The sequence below is a fragment of the Callorhinus ursinus genome, unplaced genomic scaffold (genome assembly GCF_003265705.2).
Source record: "Callorhinus ursinus isolate GAN/ISIS: 27379988/994484 unplaced genomic scaffold, GSC_fseal_2.0 scaffold4, whole genome shotgun sequence".
NCBI lineage: Eukaryota > Metazoa > Chordata > Mammalia > Carnivora > Otariidae > Callorhinus > Callorhinus ursinus.
In genome coordinates, this window is record NW_027397066.1 from 89092131 (window position 1) to 89115594 (window position 23464).

Here is a 23464-nt window from a genome sequence, read left to right on the forward strand (position 1 = left end):
ATAGTAGGCATTCCATAAATATTTTATTCATTAACTATATCTGCAAAGCCTAGCACAGGGTATAGCAGGTACTCAGAATTCATTGGATCTAAGGTATCACTGATGGTGAGATGCATCGCTATTTTATATACCATTAAGAAACCACGTAAAGCCTCCAAAATTATGACATAATGCTTATTGAAACTATGACACTATGCTTTCTTATTACTTAGACGTTTTTCTGTTTGGTCTAAGAGAACTGCTTAGTCATAGATGTTTATCATATCATTCTTACACATACATTAAAAAGGAAAATATAAGCAAAATAAATTGGTTCCATTTTCTAAACTTTTTCATATTCAGTGTCTAAAACTCTGCTGCATCACATTTTTAATTCAGAAAGGTCAGCGTCCGTGACGTTTCCCACAGTATCAGCTGTGCCACCCTGAGTGTTGGTGTTGTACCATTTCTTTTTCTTTTCTTCCTTTCTTTTTTTTTTTATTTACAGAGAGGGAGAGAGAGAGAACACGCACAAGCTGGGGGAGCAGGAGAGGGAGAAGCTGACTCCCCATTGAGCAGAGAGCCCAATGTGGGGCTAAATCCCAGGACCCTGGGCTCATAACCTAAACCAAAGGCAGATGTTTAACCGACTGAGCCACCCAGGTGTCCCCGCTGTTGTACCATTTTCTTAAAAGTGTGCTCCACTAGTATCTCTTGGATTTTCTTCCAAGCCATTGACACCCACCATTTTGCAGGTTTGGGGGCTAGTGCCCTGTTGATCTTATCAAGTGTTAGATTTCAAATGACCACAATTCATGTGCCTTCCTCACATGGTCCTTAAAAGTCAGTTGACAGGAACACAGAAGCGCTCAGGTATCCAACTGTTCCACAGGGAATGATCGCCAAGGATACACCATGTTTGCTCTGGCTGACAGCAATGTAAGCCACAATCAATGCAAAAACCTACCACAATTTTAGAGATAATAAAATGTGAATAAATGCCTCACTTAGAATTGATGCAATATAAAAGTCTGTGCTTAATAGGTATTGTTGAAAGAGTGAGACTAATAGAGAAGCATTTTGGAAAAATAGTTCTAGGAAGTTAATCCCCAAGGTATAAATAATTTCGTATACAGTTTCTACTTTCACTGATGCTCGATTGTAAATTTCTTGAGAAAAGGGACTGTGTCTGAACATATACTGTGTACCAACCCTAATGCTTGGTTCTTTTATATACATTATCTCATTTAACAACATGTACATAATTTCCAGGTGTTATAGTCAGTTGCCAGAGTGAAATGTAGATCTACTTTATCTATCACTCTGTCTCCAGAATTCTCCATTCACCTGGAAATAACTCATATCAAATATCACAATCAAAATTGCTTTTTATAATTGCATAATCAGAAAATATCTTCACAAATCATCAAGGAAATCCTTAGTCTTATTGTCAAAGATATTCTATAATAATTCCTGAAGACGGATAATTGATGTCTGGCTTATTTTTTAATTAAAATATTTAATTAACTTGAAGTTTCCATAAGGTTTCACAAAAATCAACTGTTAAATCAAAATGCAAAGACAAATTGAAACTCAGAGATGGAACAAATAGCTAGAAAAGTTATTTCTAGCCTTAGCTTTGAAAAAGCCTGGAATGTTGCAAATAGTTTCAAAAGGTGTCTTAAAATTGTCAGAACAATTATCAAAACAAAATCAAATTTAATTCTCTTGGGCTTAAAAATACAGACCTACTAGGGTAGGAATGAGGAGACTGGGTGTTATACTCCAAAAGCAAGAGAATTATGCAGTTGAGTAAAACCTCTACCCACATGAATTTAAGAGAAAATCTCCTAAAACCAGAAGGGGTATATGTGTGTGTATGTTTTTCGAAAAATAATTGATTAATGCATCAGTGTTATTCAAAGCTCATCTGCCAATGAATCTTTGAGCAGAGAGGTTGTCGCATTATCTGTTAATCTCCACTTCCTTCTAGCCACAGAGTGTTGGTCCCACCAAACTGCCTAGAGACAGCTTGGCCAATCCCACTCACATCATCCTCCAGTATTATTTGAAATTTGGGTGGTTGACATCTGAAGAAGAAGTGGGGAAAAGCTCCATGGCAGGCCTGACAGCATGGAGGCTAATTTCTAAGGGCAGAGTAATAAAATGTCATTCACTCACACAAACCCCTGTGGTTGTCAAAGCAAGAGCCAGTGTGTTTTCTGCCACAATCTTAGAGCAGAATTAGCGGAGGGGGGAAAGGGGCGGAGGTCTGAAACCTTGCCAATGTGTAAATGTACCTGCTACAAAGATCAGTCCTTAGCTCACTTTCCTGGTCACCAGGGATGTTGTGGATGGTGGTCAGGAGCTCCGTACCCACATGGTGACGGTGTTGCTTTGGGGTTTGTTTGTTTGTTTTTAATATTAATCAACCTGATAGCCAGTCTAATTTACATAGCAGTACAAAGGCCTGCATTTTGCAGTTAGTTCCCAGTTGAAATGGAAATACCCTTACTAATTACCTGAGCAGGACTCTCTGACTGGGTTGGAGATTAAAGGGATTTATTCACCTGTGGAAAGGCCAAGGTGAGAGAAGCCCACTCCTCTGGAGAAGGAAGGAATCTACAAAAGCAAGGAGAAAAAAGGGAGGATGGGGGTGAGCGACTCTCAGGAATGGAGCTCCAGGGCTGCTGGCCTGTTCTTGTCCCAACCTGGGGCTTACATCCCAGCAGGCCCTGTGGGCACACGGCGCCTAAAGAACACAATACTTTTAGGGGCCCAAGAACATGTTTTTATTTCTTTATAAATCAGTAGGAAAAAAATGAACTTTTACGTTGAGGAACGTATTGTAACACATAATACTAATATATCTGTCTCTGTTGCAAAATTAAAAATGTAATTTTAAATTTCTTCACAGGAGGAAGTGTCTTATGCCCACAAAAGTCATAAGGGGGTCCTGCCTGTCGTATTAGGTTAGTTAAATGATATGAAATTGCTGATGACCAACTGTTTTAGATGCACAAAACAGGGAGCGACTAGTCAATGGGTAGAAAATGTCAGTTACAAGAGATGAGTAAGTTCTAGAGATCTGCTGTACAGTCTAACGTCTGCACATAACAATCCTGTATTGTACACTTTTAAAAATCCATTAGGAGGGATGCCTGCGTGGTTCAGTCAGTTAAGTGTCTGCCTTCAGCTCGGGTCGTGATCCCAGGTGATCGGGGGATCGAGCCTCGCACTGGGCTCCCTTCTGAGCAGGGAGCCTGCTTCTCCCTCTCCCACTCCCCCTGCTTGTGTCCCCCCCCTTCTCTCTCTGTCAAATAAATAAATAGAATCTTTAAAAAAAAAACAAAACCGTTTTGACCTAATACCTATGTCTCAGAGGATCCTTTGCTAGCGTGTAGAAAATCTCAACTCCAGCCGGGCAGGCAGGGAAAGTAGAGAAGGCAATCCTTTCTTTCTTTTCCTCTCTCCTACCTTTTTCTCTCCCCACCTGCCCCCCTCACCTCCTTCCCTTTACTCTTCTCTCTCACCCTCTTTTTTTTACTTCTCTCTCTCTCTCTCTCCCAAACTTCTAGGATTTTTCTTATGGAAACCGGGGAAGGTTAGTCACCTCCGACCTAGGGCCCCCAGTGGACCTTGGACTGTCCCAGGCACTCACCCTGCTCCTTCCACCCCTCAACGCCGTTTCTGCTGCCTTCCTCAAGGAAAGTCCAGATAAACTCAGATCAGGGGTATGCTGAAGCTCTCTGGGGGCTGGGGCAGGAAGCCAGGCCCAGAGACAGACCCACTCATGAAGCTCTCTTGTTCTTCCCATACTCTTCCTCCGTTCTTAGTTCCTGGGATCTCTATCTGGTGGGAAGGAGGAGGAGGAGGAAGACGGATTCTATACATTTGTTTATCCTCTACAACCTCTCCCATCATTCAGTACAAAGATTTTGATGTTAAAAGTTGAGAATTTGCTTTTTTTTCCCCTTCTTATTTCATCACTGACTACTCCTAAAGAAAATGAATGCCTTCTGGTCTAGCTGCCCAAATAAGGAAGTCACCAGGAAAAGAAGGTTAAGTAGGTAAAGAAGGAAGGCTTATGGCATAGAGCACATCAGCTATCGCTTCATCTATCACCCACTGCAAATAAAACTCATTAGGGCCAAATCACAGAGATGACTGTCCTAGGGGATGAGGCAGTATGTTATCAATACAAACATTAAGGAAAGATAGGGCCCTACCCTCAAGGAACTACAGTTTGGTGGATAAAAGCCACATGCGTAAATGACACATGAAAATGAACATCAATGAAGAGGAAAGAAGTACTATGTGGGTATTGATCGAGAAGTTAACTAGGATCCAGACTCCCCTTGGTGATGAAGTGAGCTTTAAATCTATGCCATGGGCATCGCGAATGATGGTGGATTGCCCGCTCTGGTCTGTGGCCTATTGAGAAGGTTGAGTGACATCTGTTAAAACCCAGCACAGAGGTGTGGTTAAACATTTGAACTTAGAGATGTCCTGCAGGTTTTGGAGAAAGAAGATACTTATAAGCCAGGTGGTAAAAGAAAGAAATGACTGAACTCTCATCTTATAGAGCTGTGAATGGAGAAACAGGAGACTCTATGGATTTGGCTCAAGGCTTTCATTTACCTGAAAATGTCAAAGAACCTTTGCTATGCACCTGACTTTCAGAAATTCTAAGAGAAGAAAATGAAGAGAGCCATTATCTGGCTCCTATTTAGAGAACAACAAGAGCAAAATGGTTACCTTCTTAAAATATGGCCCACGTCATTAGTTAGAACAAGGATTACAGAGGAGAAAACATGGAGTCCATTTTGTGCCAATTTTAGTTTGGGCTGAAACGGTGAGGTTGAAAGTAAGAGGTGGAGCTGGGTAGTGGTAAAGCCTTAAATAACCAACCATGACTAATTGTTGAGTTTAGCCTGAATGAATTCACTCTGCAAACATAGGTGTCATCAAAACATAGCTTATGCAAGGCCTGAATGGGAAGCATGTCACAACATATAACTACAAATCCATTCTTTGTCTGCAAGGTCACAATCAACTGTGCATTTGGTATGGTCGGGTGACCCAGGATGGTTGCCCCAGGTGATTTCAACTTGATGAAAGTAGACAAAGGTAAGCATTTTATTAATTGTGTTGTTAAAAATGAATCTGTGTGGGCGCCTGGGTGGCTCAGTCGGTTAAGCAGCTGCCTTCGGCTCAGGTCATGATCCTGGGGTCCTGGGATCGAGCCCTGCAACTGGGCTCCTTGCTCATCAAAGAGCCTGCTTCTCCCTCTCCTTTTGCTTGCCTGCCGCTCCCCCCCCCCCCCCCCCCCCCCCCCCGCTTGTGCTCTTTCTCTCTGTCAAATAAATAAATAAAATCTTAAAAAAAAAAAAAGTGACTCTGTGTAGTCAAAGAGTTTGTTGTTGTTATTGTTGTTATTTTTCATTCAAAGAACACACTAGGACAGAGTATAGTTACCTTTTAGGACAGACCTGGCTTCATATTCTAGTTCTGTATTGAGCTGGCTACACGAGGCACAATTACTTTATCTTAAAATGAGGCCCCTGCTAGCCCTAGAGTGCTATTACACTATTTGGTTATTGTGAAGAGCTGAAAGGCACTTTCCTCTGAGAAGGTGGGAGAGCATCTGAGAAAAATGTAAGACACCATTAAATCCACTTACCATTGCATGTTAGAAAGAAAAATAATGAATTAAGTAGGGATTCTGTGAATTTATTTCCTACTCCCTTCTTTATCCACTAATCCCAGCTTTCAAAAAAATAAGTGAATATATTAAATATAAAAAAATCCACCAGGCAGGGGTGAGCCATAGGACATTCAAACTTAGTACTTTTCCACTGAGCCCACACACCAAAGAGGGCATACAGTTGGAAGTCTTGACACGTGTGTGGTACTCTGAAAATGGGCAATGTATTTAAGAGACCAAACTACATAAATGAGCTGTTAGAGTTTGGTCTTAGGCCAGGGTTTCTCCACCTCGGAGCTATTAGAATTTTGGACCAGATAACTCTTGGTTGTAAGGGGCTGTGATGTGCCCTGTAGGATGTTTAGCAGCATCCCTGGCCTCACCAGATGCTGGTAGCAAACTGCTCCCCCTCCCAGTTCTGATCGTCAAAAAGGCCTCCAGGTGTGGCCAAATGTCCTCTGCGGAACAAAATCACCCTCAGTTAAAAATCACTGGTCTGGACAAAAGGATGAGGTGGATTATGACTTTTTTTTTTTTTTAAAGATTTTATTTATTTATTTGACAGAGAGAGACACAGCGAGAGAGGGAACACAAGCAGGGGGAGTGGGAGAGGGAGAAGCAGGCTTCCCGCGGAGCAGGGAGCCTGATGTGGGGCTCGATCCCAGGACCCTGGGATCATGACCTGAGCCGAAGGCAGATGCTTAACGGCTGAGCCCCCCAGGCACCCCAACATTTACTTTTGATACTGTCTGTTCCTGCTACCTTTCCTGCTCCTCATCCCAAGCCTTTTTTTTATTCATCCATTGAAGAGATATTTATTAAATGACAACTATGTGGCAGGCACCATACTAAGAGATGAAGGATAAAGTAGTGAACCAGAAAGAATGGTCCTAACGGTCATGCAGTTTATAATTTTGTTAGTGAGACAATGTGAAGAAAGTAATTATAAAATAATATGTACAAAATATACAAAATTCAGAATTTTATAAGGTGCATATAATAAAATATACAATAATATGAACCAAACAGAAGTTCAGGGAACCGACATAGATAAGTAAAGCCCCTGTTTCCCCCAACCTTGTTAGTGTTACAGTGAATGGTTTAGAAAGGCATAAACCTACAAAGGAATGGTAGTGGGAGAGGAGTAGAACAATAAACATTTTAAAAAGCAAAATTTAGATGGATGAGATGAACTTAATAAACTAGAGGAAACTGAAATAAGACTCAAAATAAATCATATCGTCATGATGCTTAGTAACACTGAGGTCAGAGAGGAAAACCTAAAACTTCCGCAGAAGAAAAAGAAAAAACCAAACAGATCACATACAAGGATACATGAATCAGTATGCCATCAGACTTTTCACTAGCCGCACTTATAGCTGGAAGAAAATAGAGCAATACCTTCGAAGTTCTGAAGAAAAACTCTTTCAACCAAGAATTCTGTACTTAGCCAAATTGTTAAATGACTAAGAAATAGAATGAAGACATTTCAAGGCATTCTCTCAAATTACTTTCCATATGGTCTCGTTTTATATTGCTATAACAAAATGACCTCAAAACTTAGTGGCTTAAAACTATATGTCACGATTCTAAGAATTTGAACAGAGCACAGGGAGACAGATCATCTCCGCCCCTCCGTTTCTGATATCTCAGATGGGATGATCGGAATATCTGGTGGCTGGCCCATCATTTTTCTCTTCCTACATAGCCTTTCAATGTGTTTGGCATGGGCTTGCTCACAGCAGATTAGCTGGACTTCTTCCATGGTTCCAAGACAACAAAACAGAAGCTGTCAGTTCTCTTAAAGACCAGGACTTGAACTGTCCCCCTACTCTATTGGCCAAAGAATTCACAGGTCAGTCCAGATTCAAGGAGAGGAGGGGGAAAAAAACCTCTCTCAATGTGCTAAACCAGTTCTTAAATAGACCAAGAGGTGTTGCATAGCCAGCAAGTTTGGGATTGAGTTGAAGAGTAAAAAGATCTGCTTCATGAAAAGATAAAAAGATCTACCTTTATACCTGATAGCAAGAAACAAAATGGATGAGACTGTGTGACAGACTGATTTGATTTTAATTGAAATGACAGGGAAGGGACATGAGATGAAATGCATTTAAGAAATCGCTTTGGGGGCACCTGGGTGGCTCAGATGGTTGAGCGTCTGCCTTCGGCTCTGGTCATGATCCCAGGGTCCTGGGATCGAGTCCCGCATCGGGCTCCCTGCTCGGCAGGGGGCCTGCTTCTCCCTCTGCCTCTCTCTCTCTCTCTCTCTCTCTGTCTCTGTCTCTCATGAATAAATAAATAAAATCTTTAAAAAAAATCGCTTTGGACTGCTGTGTAGAGGATGACTTGTGTGGGACAAGGGTGGAAGCAGGAAAACCAGCTGGATGCTTACTTGGACTGAGAGTAAAGGCAGAGAATAAGAGAAATGAGCAGATTTGTGATCAATTTTGGAGGGTTAGCCGAATAGATTTGCTGGTGGATTAGACATAGGAATAAAAGGAAAGAAAGAATCGAGGGTGATATCTAAAAGTTTTTAGCTTGAACAACTACATGGACACTGATGTCATTCATTGAACTGGTAAAGAAAGGGAAAGATTTGGGAAGGGAATCAAAAATTCTGGCTTGAAATGATTATAAGTTATCAAATTTCATATCAAGGAGGCAGCTGGCTATGTAAACATGGAGGTTAGTGGAGCTGATGAAATATGTTTGGAAATCATCATCTGGGTGGTTTGCAAAACCATGGAAATGGATGAGACAGAGATAGAAAAGAATAAAGAAACTAAGACCAAGCCTTTGGAATGCTCAAAAATTTAGGAACTGAGCAAAGAAAGATCATCCAAAAGGAGGAAGACAAAGGCTATCAATGGTAAAGAAAAACCCAGAAGAACATAGTGTCAGGGAAGCCAAGAACATATGTGCCTTAAGAACATAGAGTGGTTTATATGCTGATTGGCCAGTAAGATGGTATAAGGAATGCTGGCTCTTGTATTTGGCTAGCTGGGATCACCGTAAATCTTGACAATGGAAACCATAGTAGAGCAGGTTGAGGAGGAACGGGATGTGAGGGGTTAGAAAAAATAGGATTCAAAGCAGTGGGTAGAGATAGGATAAGGAACCAGAATTCCCCTAGGAAGAAAAAAGATCCAATCACTCTTACTCTTCTCCTGAGCGATACAGAATTAGGAAAATGTATACATCAAGGTGACTTGTGATGACTTGATCTAAAAGCTATTGTAGGAGAAGCAAGATAGGAGCAGTGGCTGGCCCCAGCATTAAGACAGAAGGTAAGTGTGATGGTACTTCTGGAATGGATAGAAGAAAGCTGAATGAGTCCTGATCTACCTGGGTAGATCTACCTGGGTTTACCTAGCACCCTCATAAACAGTGTGGGTGTGAAGCAAAAAGATCTGGTTGCTAAGAACCATAACACGAAGGGATTAGCCAGATTCTGGCCATAAATTCTCTTGTGATTGGGCATAACCCAGGAAAAAATAATTTTCCCTTGAAAAATTTCTGTGAATGAGACAGGCATGTCTCTACCCTCTTAGTCCTGCTCACAGTCAGGACTTAGTCTTGCCTGTCCTGGTCCAGACTTAACTTTCAGAAATAGCCAGGGAGAACCAACCAGGAGCTTTAGCAATTCTAAGGCTCTCTGCTCCCACCAGCCCAGTGGTAACTAACAAAGCCAAAGCCACTAGCTTCACCTTGAGATTGCTTAGCCTAGGCAAGAGTCTTACTCCAGAGGGCCCTGGCCACGTGAGCTGGAGTTTTATTCCAGAGGGCCCTGGCCGCTTGAGCTGGGAGGCTTCCTTTTTTTTTTTTTTTTTTTTTTTTAATTTGAGGGAGAGAGAAAGAACACAAACGGTGGGGAGGGGCAGAGGGAGAGGGAGAAACAGACTCCCTGTTAACTATGGAGGCTTATGAGGTGAGGGGCCAATCCCAGGATCCCAAGATCATGACCTGAGCCAAAGGCAGACACTTTACCGACTGAGCCACCCAGGTGCCCCTGGGGAACTTCTTCATTGAACTTGGGAGGAAATCAGCCTATTCTTGAAAAGTGCTATCACTGGACCACTTTGGAGAGAAGGAACTTATTTCAGCTTTTCTCTTTAGAGGCAGTCCCCAAGACCAACCACTTTCCAACTATCAAGCCCTCTGCTGTCGTCAGCACACATAGGACCAACTGGACCTCAAGTTACTCATATGAACTCAGGGATACCTGATAAAGAAGCAGAGGCTAGGGCTGTGGGGGGGATATGTGCTGTCCTTCCAGACTTTGTTATTACTGATTATTTATTACATATTATTATCTGAACATAAAGAGCACAGGAAGATATGGCAGTTACACGTGGTTTGATATGGCTTGTTCACTTTCCCTTTTTCCTTGACCTAATTCCAATGTCCAGAGAGTATCATCAAAAATGAGGCTCTGTTCCTACCCAATGTCAAGTCAAATGCATTTTCGCAATAATTATAGAAAGGTATCTATCTGAACATGATCGCTGGAACATACTCAAGGCTCACTAAATGTTGATCTTTGGAAGTGAGTGAAACGCTGCATAGTATGCAGGCCATGAGTCCTAACGGAGTCAAAGTTGGCTGGTTGATATCACAGTGGATGTCTTACATCATGTTTTCTTCCTGACACCTGTTTTGAGGTATAATGTACATGCCATAGAACGCACCCATGTAAAATGTACAATTCAATGATTTTTTGTAAATATATGGAGTTGTATAACCATCACCACAATCTGGTGTTAGAACATCTCCAACACCCTCTAAAAATCCCTCATACCCATTTGCAATCATATCCATTGCAACCCAAGCCCAGGCAACTGCTAATCTACCTTTTGTCTCTATATGTTTGCCTTTTTAGGACACTACATATAAATGGAATCATAAAACACAGAGTTTTGCATCTGGCTTATTCCATGTAACACAGCATTTCTGAGGTTCATCCATGTTATAGAAAGTTCCTTTTTATTACTAAATAGCATTCCACTGTATGGACATACCACATTTGTTTATCCCTTCACCAGTTCATGGACATTCGATATGGTTTTTAAAAAGCCTTTCCTGAGTGTGTTTGGTTCAAATGCGTCATAAAATTATCTTGCAAATGGACTGTTTCCTCCCTGCCTAAATAAAGGTAGTTATAAGCACTTCCTAAGGGAGACCACCAGCATCTCACAGAGGCTGTGCCAAGGGCTTATGTCAGCTGCCCCAACAGGCTGTGATACAGGCCATGGACAGATAAGTGAGCATTGATGCAGTTCTACTATCTTCTCTCTCTCTCTTTGTGGAGGGAGGGATAGGGAAATGAGACTTATTCAGAAAATCCACAGGTGGTCTTAGAGCGTTTATGATACCAAGGCATAAGGGCGTTGAATTCTCCTAGGAAAGAAAAATGAAGAATATCGGAAGCAGCATCAAGATTGATGAAGGTCCTAAACAACAGGGGAGGAGAGGTTTGCTGGCCCTAGATGGGTAGGAATCCTGAAGGGGGGCAGAGTTCTTGCTCTGAGTTAGTAGAGCCCCAGAAGCTTTATGCCTGGTCTTGAGGCACCAGCTGGTCCTCTGTGGGGAGGAAGAAAAACACTGTGGTATTATTCAACGGTACCTCCAGACCAGTCCCTGGGGAGACTGTTCCAAGTTCCTTTAACAGCGGGGCCAGTAAAATTGAAAGAGTAAGACTACCTCTTGGGGACCTAAAATATCTGTGGCCACTAAACTAAAATATCAGGTCAGACCACCCAAGATTTCCAGAGTAGTATTCACTTGGATTGAGAGGTTGGCTCCTCCAGCAGGGAGCAGGCGGTGGTAGAGAGCAGAGTGGCAGCCCCACGCAGCTGGCAGCCGTGGGAGGAGATGGGGGCGTTGGTGAGCAGCCGTGGAAGCAGAGCTCAGAACAACGGCAGGAAGACTATAACGGCCACAGAGGGTCACGTGGAAAGGGAGAAGCCTCCCTGGTTTAGAATTCTATACTACAAGTCAACGGGGGCCTGGGGAAACCCAGGACAATCACTGCCAAACCTGGGAGGCAGGTCCAGGCACCTGAAACATGCCCTGGGCTTTCCTGCCTCTGGGTCCTGAGGCTGTTCCTGCTGCCTGGAACAGTCTTTCTTGGGCTTCAGTAGGAGGACCAACTTTTACTCTTCAGTTCAGAGCTAAAACGTAGCTCATCAGAGAGTCCACTGCTAGTTAGAGACGCCCAATGACAGTCTATCACAGCCCCTGCTTTCCTTGAGAGTACTGCATTTCAGTGGTTCTAAAATACACATTTCTCCCCACATTTTAACATCTCTAAGACTGGGATAAATCACAGTTTAATCAGCCACAGTCTTTCTTAATAAAGGGTTAAAAAAATGATGTACTGAGGCACCTGGGTGGCGTAATAGGTTAAGTGTCCAAATCTTGGTTTCAGCTCAGGTCGTGATCTCAGGGTCGTGATCTCAAGGTCGTGAGATCGGGCCCGGCATCCAGCTCTGCACCCAGCACCGAGTCTGCTTAAGACTCTCTCTCCCTCTGCCCACACCCCCCTCCTTGCACGTGGGTGTGCTCTCTCTCCTTTCCTCTCTATAAATAAATCTTTACAAATAAATAAATCTTTTTAAAAAATGACGTATCTTAAAACCAGTGGCATCTCTGTTCAATAAAATACAGTATTCCTCACGCTCTATGAATGTTGTTTTGTATGTAGGTTTATTGTTTGTCTACCCTATGAAACGGCAAGCTTCTCTGGAGTACGGACCACACTTGATTCACCTACCCAGCATGTAGTACAATTCTTGGCACATTGCATGTGCTCAGTAATGATTAGTCAAATGAATGACTTAGCCTTGCTATAGGCTCTCAGCCAGAAAAACACCATACACAATACTATGTATAATCAGGTGACATAATAAGCTCTTTTAGACAAAATCAAATATATATTCCCACTGTCAGATTCATACGGATCCAGTAGTTGATCCCGATGTTGGTTCCCATTTTTATTACTGGAAGCAGAAACTCCCAAACAAGCAGATATCTGAAAACAAAGCACACTTCTATCTGTCTGACCAGAAGTAGCTGGCTTTTGCATTATACATTTCTCAGAAAATCACTTTTAAAAGTGACATATTAAGAGAAAGTATTCACACAGCCTCTCTCAGTGTAAAACCCGGGTGCTTTGGCAAGTATGCTATTTTTGCATTTGAGGAAAACTCATTGTCAAACATTATGACCAGTTTCTCCTGCTTAATACTATAGTTAACACTAATCCTATGTTTATAACCTTCTAATCTATTTTCATAGACACAATAGATTTGGCTTTATCTCTTCATTTGGCCCTGACTTAAATAGTAGAAAAACCAGGGGGATTGGATCTGGGCAAAAAATAATTTAATAATTAGCAAATATTTCAGGAAATGCCACTTAGAAACAGAGGAAACGTAAATGGATTTCAATGCATGGTTGATCCATTTGAAAATTTTCCTCTGACTAAAAGTCCTTCTTAAAACCGATGCAAAGTTCTGGATAAATCTCCTTATTATAAAAGTCCCCAAGAGTAAGAATTTAAATACAAAATTATGCAAACTGAGAAAAATGGGTCATTTCTGACACTGCCTCATTCTAGGGTTTTTGAGCACAATAGAGCTGAGAATGAAACCATCTCAACTTCACAATACCACCACGTCTCCCTCTGGCATTCACATGATGGTTCTGAAGCAGTTTGCAAGGATAAACACAGAACTGATTCTGATCTCGGGCAAATCATGCTGCTGTGGACCTCAGACGGAATTTCTGCTCGGCGAATCCGACTTTTCCAAGTCCAGTTTAATTGCCATCTCTGAGAAACCTTCCAGACCTCCCTTGTCACCATCAATGTCTCCTTCCTTTTCTGGACACCTCTAACATTTTGCTTCGTCTTTCACTGAAGCTATCACATAGTCTGCCTTGTGGTATCGATGGGTGTGTGTCTATTTGTCTGGATCCGAAGGCTGTGAACTCCTGGAGTCAGGACTATTTGTAGTCACCTTTAGGTCTGGCACATGGAGGGTATCTTGTGCCTTTGCCATATCAAATTGAATGGCTTTATAAGATCAGCCTTGACTTATTATTCTGCGTATGTTCCCTAAGGCATTTTTGATTTTGTTTTTAAGTACTAATATTCCAGATTCGAAAAAAATCCTGCTCCTCTCCAACCCTCAGGGGTCTTTGTGTGTGACCTGGAACAAAGAGCCGGGTTCAGCCCAACTCAGCTCAAAGAGTGCCTCGAGCAGTTCATACCAAGTTCATGTCCTGAGGTATGATGGTTGGCTGGGGCTTCACTGTGCCCGCTTCCTACAAGATCTTAGAGATGAAAATCAATTCCCTTTGGCTCTAAGAGCAGAAGTCAATGCTGTCTGTGAACTATGCAGCCATCCAAGCATCAGGCATATCCGCGCAGCCTAATCCTGGCTCTAACGCTAATTTTCTGGGTGATGATATGCGGGTGCCCGAAGCCTTGTGGTCATTAGCTCGTTGGTCTCTAAAATGAGAAATCTGATGTTAAAGTGACTCCATAAGGTGGACTGGTGTGAAAACTAATAAAAAGCATTCCCAAGGACTCTGCAAAGGTCCAGTGCTAAGTATAGTGAAAACAATGTGGCCAGAGGCCTTGGACCTGTGCCAGACGCAACTGGTGTGGCCACTCTTTCTCATACTGTTCCCAGATGACGAGGGTTTGGCTGAAGATCCTGGCAGGACCCGCCACATCACCATTCCCAAAGGGAGTTACAGGGTCCAGCCTGGTGTGTGCCCAGACAGCCCCTGGGAAGGATGGGATCCACAAAGGCATTGCTGATGCTATTCCAAAAATCAAATTCACGAACGTTCCCAGCTCTAAGCATTGCTTTGTGTATATCAGTGCTTCTGACCAGCAGCTCTTCATTTGTGATAGAAAACTCTTCAAATAAAATTCTTTTTACTTTACCAAATTTTTGGTTTCAGGGAACCTAGCTGTGGGCAACATTTCAGTCTTATACCTACACAATGCCTAAATTGTTGGCCACCTGAAGCATTTCCTTGGAAAATCAATCCAACCAAACTGTTTGATGTTGTTTAGCCACACCAATTGATTGGAGTTTTCACTTGCTAGCCAGTTGCTTTGGCATTGCTTAGATGAAGGCCAAATTAATTTTGTTCTTGGTCACTGTTCATAAAATCTGAAATCTGAAAGCTCAGCCCTAACCACCTCACAAAATGGGCAGTCTTGTTCTTGACCTCATTAACAAAGGACTCTCCTTCCAACTCACACCAACCTGGGGGAGGAAATAAACCAGACAGCCCGAATGACGACAGAGAGGGATGAAATACCCCCTCCTCGGGACAATGCCTTTTCCTGTTTCTGGAGGCTCCTCCTAAACACTGGTTTCTGTATCCGTTACTCTACCAGGATCCTCTTTCACATCAAAGTGTCCCTCCTTGGGCTTCACAAGTAGGGGCATAACCTTAGCGTCTACAGGAAGGAATTTTCTTCCCAAAGGAAAGGGAAAAACCATGTGTTTGGGGCGCTATAAAATTACACGCCACTCTCCTTGTTTTTCATTTAATAATCATGCACACGAAAAGTATAGGCAGGCCTTGAGATATTATGGGCCAAACATTCAGCTCCTAGACTCCAATAGTTCCAGTTGAAAGCATTAAAAAAAAAAAAAATTAAAACTCTAGCTATTCAGTCTTCATTAATAATATTAAAGGCCTGAGTCAGGAAAAGTTTTTGTAGAGGATACGATTCTCTTCTACTTCAAAAGCACATGAAAGGGCATAAGCTGGACAGATTTTAAGGAAGAGAGGTTGAAGAATACCATGCATTCCATCTCAGACCAGGCTACTGGGACCCTTCCTGGGAGGTCCGCGTTGAAATCCAGTTTTCAATTGCTCCATGTAACTGGTGATGGTAGGAGGCTGTCATTTGCATCATTATCAAAAGCACTTAGTACCTAACATGTCTTAGGTGCGGCAGATGCTTGAATAGGCATGTTCCTCTCTTTCTGGGGCCTTTGGTCTAAAATGGTGCTCATATCTCTGGGGACACGGGGTAAATATCAGAACCTTAAGCCGGAGAAAGCCTACATCCAATTTTTTTTTTCTAATGTATAATTTGGGGGCAGGGGTAGAAAAAATGAAGCTCCACACACTTTTAAATGATGGGATATGTGGAAAATACAGTTCATTGTCTTTGGGGCAGGATCCTTTTAAAGAGTATCACGTTTAAGGGGTGGGAGGTATTGATCAAAAGAGGCATGGGTGTCAACACGTGAAGAGACACTCTTCTAAAGGTGTTCATTAACCCATTCACTTGCTCATTCAGCATGTATCAACGGCTTCCCGGATGCCCAGCTGTGTGGCTGGCACCGTGAAAGGCATAAAACAGACAGACTCATCCATACCTTGAAAAACTCATACACACTCAGGGGTCCACGATGGCACCATGCTAACACGTGGAAAGAAGGGAGTTATCCCAATCCAGACAAACACAACTGGTCATGTGGAGACAGGGTGAAAGTGATTTTGAATCACTTTGGGATAGACTAAGAACTAGGCTTAGACAGAGAAAAGCACAATTCCTCACTGACCTTAAATAAACCCAAGGCAATCTTCCTTGCTGTTCTCTCTCCCTCACTCCTTGATGAAGGGGCAGAAATCAAGCCCTGTGGCTTATGAATTTCTTCTCACAATTAGGAGAAGGTTTCTTCACCAAAGGTGAACACCGTAGGCTTTACTCTTGGGCTAGGAAAAGGAAACACTGAAAACGAAGCAGCTCTTCCACAAGGACTATATCGTCATATCATCATTAGGAGCAAAAAAAAAAAAAAAAAAAAAAGAGAGAAAAGAGAAAATGCAGCTCAAGGCAGAAGAGACCAGATTCCACTCAGGCCCCCATTGTCTCTGAGAAACCCGTGTTAACATGAGTAACAGTGACCCCTTCACCCTTACACTGACATTAAAAGGAAAGGAAATGAAAAATCATTGGCAAAGCTGTCAGGCCCTCCGAGCTTCAATGCCATTATCTTACTTAATCCTCACAAATAGCTTACCAGGAAAGTGTTAACAACTCTCATTTCTTAGATGAGGAAGCTGAAGCTCGGGAAATTTAAGTAACTTGGCCCAAAGTCATATTGCCAGTAAGTACAAGAGCCAGGAGTTAAATTCAGGGCTGTCTGAGGCCAGAGCTCATGAATTTTCCCCTGCCCCATATACACCTCACTCCATGTATGCACACACACACAGAACAATGCACGCACGTATGTCCAGCCCCTAGCTGGCTGCAGGATAGATAGTCCTTTAACAACTTCGACCTGTTCAGCCTCTCCAGGGATACCTGAGTATTTTTCAAATAGATTTTCCTCATTTCTTTTACTCACCCAAATTCTTAACGATTTCTATAATATTTTTATAATAGCAGCCAGGGTTTATTTTTGAAATGGACTACAGACTGCTATCTGGATTGCTTCTGATGAATAAAATGAGAAACTTCTATGCACACAAAATACTGCAAAATAAAATATTTAAAGACATGTGCATCTATTTTTATCATTCTGAGGCAAAACTATACTATATTCTATTTATAAAGTTTATTTCCTTACATGTTTTCTATTTTTTCCCCCATCCTGTCATTCTTTTTCCCCTGGTAATCTCTAATATATCTAAGGAAGAGGAAGCAAGAAGTTGTACCACCTGTGTTTACTAATTATAGTGTTAGGCCTGGGTACTTTATTAGGATGCCGATTATCTCTCAAGCGGCTAACCCTACCCTTTTTCCTTAGAACTGGCAACAATTTAGATTCAAATATCTTCACGACGGGCAATTTTATTTTATGTGGCACACCAGAGGAGTAAGTTGGTTTGGGTGTGTTTGGTTTGGGGCTTTTTTTTTCCCCCTTTCCATTTTTGGTAGAAGGTTGTGCTTCAGAAAAGTATGTTCAGTTGGCCTATACCATTGGAAAACTTTCTTGAGTTGTTCTGCCCATATGCCACAAGCCCGAACCCAACAGATACCAGCTCCAAGAAAAAGCAGGGCATTCTATCTCTGTGACTGATTTCACTTTTGGATTCCCTTTGAGTCTGCCAATAAGTTCCAGATGTGATGCGTTGGTTTTACGAATGCAAGTTACCTGTCTGTTGGGAACAGAAGGAGACCGCTAGTTTGGGCCACCCACAACTGACAGATGGCAGTGACTTTGGTCACTGATGATATTGGCTGGATTAAACTCTGCTTAGAAGAGAAAAAAACCATAATACCCCTTAACAATTTCCTTTGCTCCACCCAGTCATTCTACTAAAGAAAAGAAGATTTGAGAAGTCAAGACTCCAACACCACATGTGCCACATTAACATCTGGACAAGGGCTTGAGGGAATCTCTCTGGAAACAGAAAAGGAAAAAAACCCTCTTGGTAATTGTTGCTCCCTAACTCTGCAGGACAGTATAGTTGGTGGAGTGGGGGTGGAGTGGGGTGGAGCACCCGGTTTGTGAGAGTAGCCAGCAGAAGGTCTGGCTGGTTGGTTATATAAACTGAAACTACTTCCCATTCAACTAAAAAAATTGGTAAATAGAGGTGCCTGCGTGGCTCAGTCAGTTAAGCGTCTGCCTTCGGCTCAGGTCATGATCCCTGGGTCCCGGGATCGAGCCCCGCATCGGGCTCCCTGCTCAGCAGGAGTCTGCTTCTCCCTCTCCCTCTGTGTGTGCTTGCGCTCTCACTCTCTCTCTTGCTCTCACTCTCTCTCAAATACAGAAAATCTTGAAAAAATTGGTAAGTATAAGGTGTCTCTTATATATACAAAAATATTACTAAAAGACTATAACTGTATAAAAAATTTTAATATATTTGACTTTTTTTCATGAAGAAATGCTTGGAAAAAGTTTCTGTATTCTGGATTTGGGTTCCCTCAAGGAAATCAATAAATCGAAGTATCCTAGAGTATCACATCTGATCAAGACCATGGCATATGTGAAGGCCAACTCAGTCCAGCCAAAGTGCAACAGTATCCTGAAAAATTGTTGTTGTTTTTTTAGAGTTCTTCAATAAAAATGTTAGAGCACATTTACATGCTTTAGTGCTTTTTTTTTTTTTTCCAGAATTCCCTGTTTTCTGTCCAGAAAAGAACTTTCATAATTACCACAGTGGAGTTAACTAATTCCCCAGGCTTCGGAGTCTTAAGGATCACAGGTTCAAACACAATAATGACCTTCGTTCGGCAAGTGACTCGACATCTCAAAGACCTCGGTTTCCTCACTTGTGGAATAGTGCCTACATTACGGAGTCGTGAGAATTCAGGGAGGTCACGTCTACCCAGCACTTCACACAGTGCCCGTTAGGTGGCTGAGTGCTCGATAATTGCCAGCTATGAATGTAATCATGGCTCTTCCACTCCTCGATTCCTACTGCTTCCTCTCAGCCCACTGGCCATATTTCTAACAGTCTAACTCCTGACATGTGGGTTTTATGGGCAGCACAGTGAAGGGTTAAAAGCATGGACTCCGGCCACAGTCTCCGCCGAGAGTCGCGGCGCTTTCCTGCTTCAACAGTGCTTGGACGGAACCCGGCGCTCGCCCCCCACCCGGGCCGGCCGTTCAGAGCCAGCCCTCCGCCATCTATCTCTTGGACGCGCCCTCGGACCGCTCCAAGGCCCCCGCCGCCGCTCGGCGCCGCCTTTTCTCAGCCGCCGCCATGACGACCGCGTCCCCCTCGCAGGTGCGCCAGAACTACCACCAGGCCTCGGAGGCCGCCCTCAACCGCCAGATCAACCTGGAGCTCTACGCCTCCTACGTCTACCTGTCCATGTCTTACTACTTTGACCGCGATGATGTGGCTTTGAAGAACTTTGCCAAATATTTTCTTCACCAATCTCATGAGGAGAGGGAACATGCTGAGAAACTGATGAAGCTGCAGAACCAACGAGGTGGCCAACTCTTCCTTCAGGATATCAAGAAACCAGACCGTGATGATTGGGAGAATGGGCTGAATGCAATGGAGTGTGCATTACATTTGGAAAAGAGCGTGAATCAGTCACTACTGGAACTGCACAAACTGGCCACTGATAAAAGTGACCCCCATTTGTGTGACTTCATTGAGACTCCTTACCTGAATGAGCAGGTGAAATCCATCAACGAATTGGGTGACCACGTAACCAACCTGCGCAAGATGGGGGCTCCCGAATCTGGCATGGCAGAGTATCTCTTTGACAAGCACACCTTGGGAAACAGTGATAGTGAAAGCTAAGCCTTAGGCTGTCTTCCCATAGCCACAAGGGGGACTTCCCTGGTCACCAAGGCAGTGCATGCATGTTGGGGTTACCTTTACCTTTTCTATAAGTTGTACCAAAACATCTACTTAACTTCTTTCATTTGTACCATTCTTCAAATAAAGTAATTTGGTACCCTCCCCCCAAAAAAAGCATGGACTCCGAAGTCCCACTGCCTGGGCTCGATTTCTGTCTCCCCCATTTGCTGGCCCTTTGACCGATAGGGCAGTTTACTTCACCTCTCTGCCATCAGTCTCCTCTCCTTTAAACCAGAGATGATAATAGTATCTAATTTCTAGGGTTATTGTGAGGACTAAACGAGTTAATACGTGTAAGCGACTGAAAACTATGCCCAGCTGTAGTAAGCTCTCAGTAACTATTAGCCGTCATTATTATGTGTACGCCTATTAATGCAATAGGATCATAACCTCCTTGAGCATAGTTGCTGGACTGCGATGTTCATAAAGTCATCTTTTGTATTCACAGTATCCCCTGGCACCGAGCAGGACCTCAATAAATATTAACTTCAACCATCTCTTATTGTAGACTATGAAGTGGCTTTCTAACAGTTCTCTCACTCTGTGATAGCTCCCTTCAAATCCATCCTAACTGGCCCCCAGGTCTGTCCCAATCCTCCCCTACCTTGCTGGGCCCATCTCATCCCCCATTGCTCCCCTCAACATACTCTACCTCCCGCAAACACTGACTTCCTTCACCAGCCATGAACTGCAGGGAGGGAGGTCACAGCCCCAGCCATTGGGAGTGAATCATTATTCCTTTAGACCAGTCATGGTGGTCTCGGTCTCATTACTCTTGCCGTGGACTGACTGAGGCATGGACATAAGTGGAATTTTGACCAATTAGATGTGAGAACAAGCCTTTGGAGGAGAAGGGAAGTATCTGAAAAAGATTTTCCTCAATGAGAGACCGCCTCTGTCCTCCCACTAGATACTGTGGCATTTGCATGGGAGGCCTGGAGTGGCTCTGCCACCCGACATCCATACGGGAAACTACGCCAAAGTACTGAGGATGAGTAACGATGCACTGACCTGCTGAATTCATCAACCCTGGAGCACCTTAGCTATAGGGTTTGTGTTACATAAAAGAACACATATATTTGATTTGGGCTCTTCTGTTACTTGAAGCCCTAAGTAGCCTAACAGATACACAAGAAATCTTCCCCCTCCCCAATAAGCCAAGATACTAATACTTACCGCCCCCCACAAGTGCACATGTCATAAACATACAGCTCACTGAATTTTCACAAACTAAATAGAGCCATGAAACCAACACTGACACAAAAATTCAACTTCATTAATATGTCAATAAAAGAAATAAATCTTTTTTAGCTAGCTAACAAATAGGCAGAGATGATTAATATTCTTCCTCTTGACTTGGCTGCAGGAAAAGTGTATTCTCATATACTTTTGGTGAGAATATAATTTGGTAATACGTGTCGCAATTTTAAACATGTTCACCATTTGACTCAGCAATTTAACTTCTAGGAATTTATCCTAAGGAAATAATCAAACAAACGCACAAAGAGGCATATAAATCTTCATTGCTGGTGTTCCACAGCAAATGTTTGCAAATAACCCAGGTAGCTATCAATGGTGAATTGCTGAAATAAATTTTTGTGTACCTTTTAAAAATGAGATCTTTATGAATTGACATGGAAAGCTCCCCATGATTTACTATTTAAGAAAATCAGCATGTTGTCAAATACACAGTATAGTAGGAGCCCATTTAGAGTATGTAAGGATAACCGTGGGGAATAAAAGCATGGATGACATCTACTTTGTACACCATTGTTGTGTTTTACTTTGTGAATCAATAGGCACATGCTACTGTTTTCATCAGAAGTTACACTGAAAAAGCTGAGAACAAATACCCTGCAGGGTGTTGGATGGACCACCCCTGTACAACAGCCCTCTCCTCTTGACTTCCGCCGGCCTGGGTTAAGGCAGCGGTTCTCACTGGGTTGTCCCTGTACCACTGGCTAGATACAGACATGGTCTAAAGAGGACACTGGGTTTTCATAGCAACCTCAAAGAATTCACTGGAAAGATTATAACCAATTATATTAATGGCAACTTTTATATTCTTTTAACGTAAGGTGAGAGGAATAATTTTAAAACGTCTAGAAGAATTACAGCTATATGACATTCTGGAAAGGGCAAATGGAGATCAGTGGTTGCTGGGGGGTTAGGGTGGAGGAAGGGATGAATAGGTGGAGTGCAGAGGACTCTTAGGGCAGAGGAAATATTCTGTATGATACTATACGATGCACACATGTTGTTACACATTTGTCCACACCTAGAAAATGTACAACACCAAGAGTGAACCCTCACATAAACTATAAACATTGGCTGATAATGATGGGTTCATGTCGGTTCATCAATGGTAACAAATGTACCACTTTGGTGGAGGATGTGTGGGGACAGGAGGTTTATGAAAACTCTGCACTTTCCATTCAACTTTGTTGTGAGCCTGAAACTGCTCTAAAAAGATTAATTCTGTTTTTCATTCAATATATGTATATATTGCAAAGTAATCACCACAAGTCTAATTAACACCCTTACCCCACATAGTTAGACATGTTTTTTCTCCTGATGAGAACTTTTAAGATCTACTCTCTCAGCTACTTTCAAGTACACGATACAGTGTTGGTCACTGTAGCCACCGTGCTGTACATTCCATCCCCAGGACTTACTTTATAACTAGAAGTTGTGCCTTTTGATCACCTTTGCTCACTTCCCTCACCCTCCCCAGCCCTACCTGCAACTACCAATCTGTTCTCTGTATTTATGAGTTCAACTTTTTTGTTTTTGTTTTTGAGTTCACATACAAGTGAGATCATATGGTATTTGTCTTTTTCTGTCTGATTTATTTCACTTAGCATAATGTCTTCAAGGTCCATCCATATTATCACAAATGGCAGGATTTCTTTCTTTTTTATGAATGATACTCCATTACATATATAGTGAGTACTTAACCATTATATATGATATAGATATATCACATTTTCTTTATCCATTTATCTATCAGCGGACAGATTGTTTCCATGCCTTGGCTATTGTAAATAATGCTACAATGAACATATATCTTTTTGAGTTAGTGTTGTCATTTTCTTCGGGATAAATATCCATATGTGGAATTGTTGGATCATATGGTAGTTCTAGTTTTAATTTTCTGAGGAAACTCTATACTGTTTTCCATAGCGGCTGCACCAATTTACATTCCCACCAACAGCATGTGAGGGTTCCCTTTCCTCCACATCGTTGCCAACACTTGTTATTTCTTGTCTTTTTGATAAAAGTCATTCTAACAGGTCTGAGGTGATATCTCAGTGTGGTTTTGATCTGCATTTCCCTGTTGATTAGTGACTTTGAGCAGCTTTTCATGTACCTCTGTATGTCTTCTTTGGAAAAAAAATGTCTGTTCAGATACTGTGCCAATTTTTTAATCAGATTGTTTTGATGGGGTTTTTTGGGGGGGTTATTGAGTCA

General features: G+C 42.4%; 1 pseudogene; it reads left to right on the top strand.

Annotated features, from left to right (window-relative positions):
• Nucleotides 1-19301: 19301 nt before the first annotated feature.
• Nucleotides 19302-20057, top strand: LOC112825634 (ferritin heavy chain pseudogene; annotated as a pseudogene).
• The last annotated feature ends 3407 nt before the right edge of the window (nucleotides 20058-23464 follow it).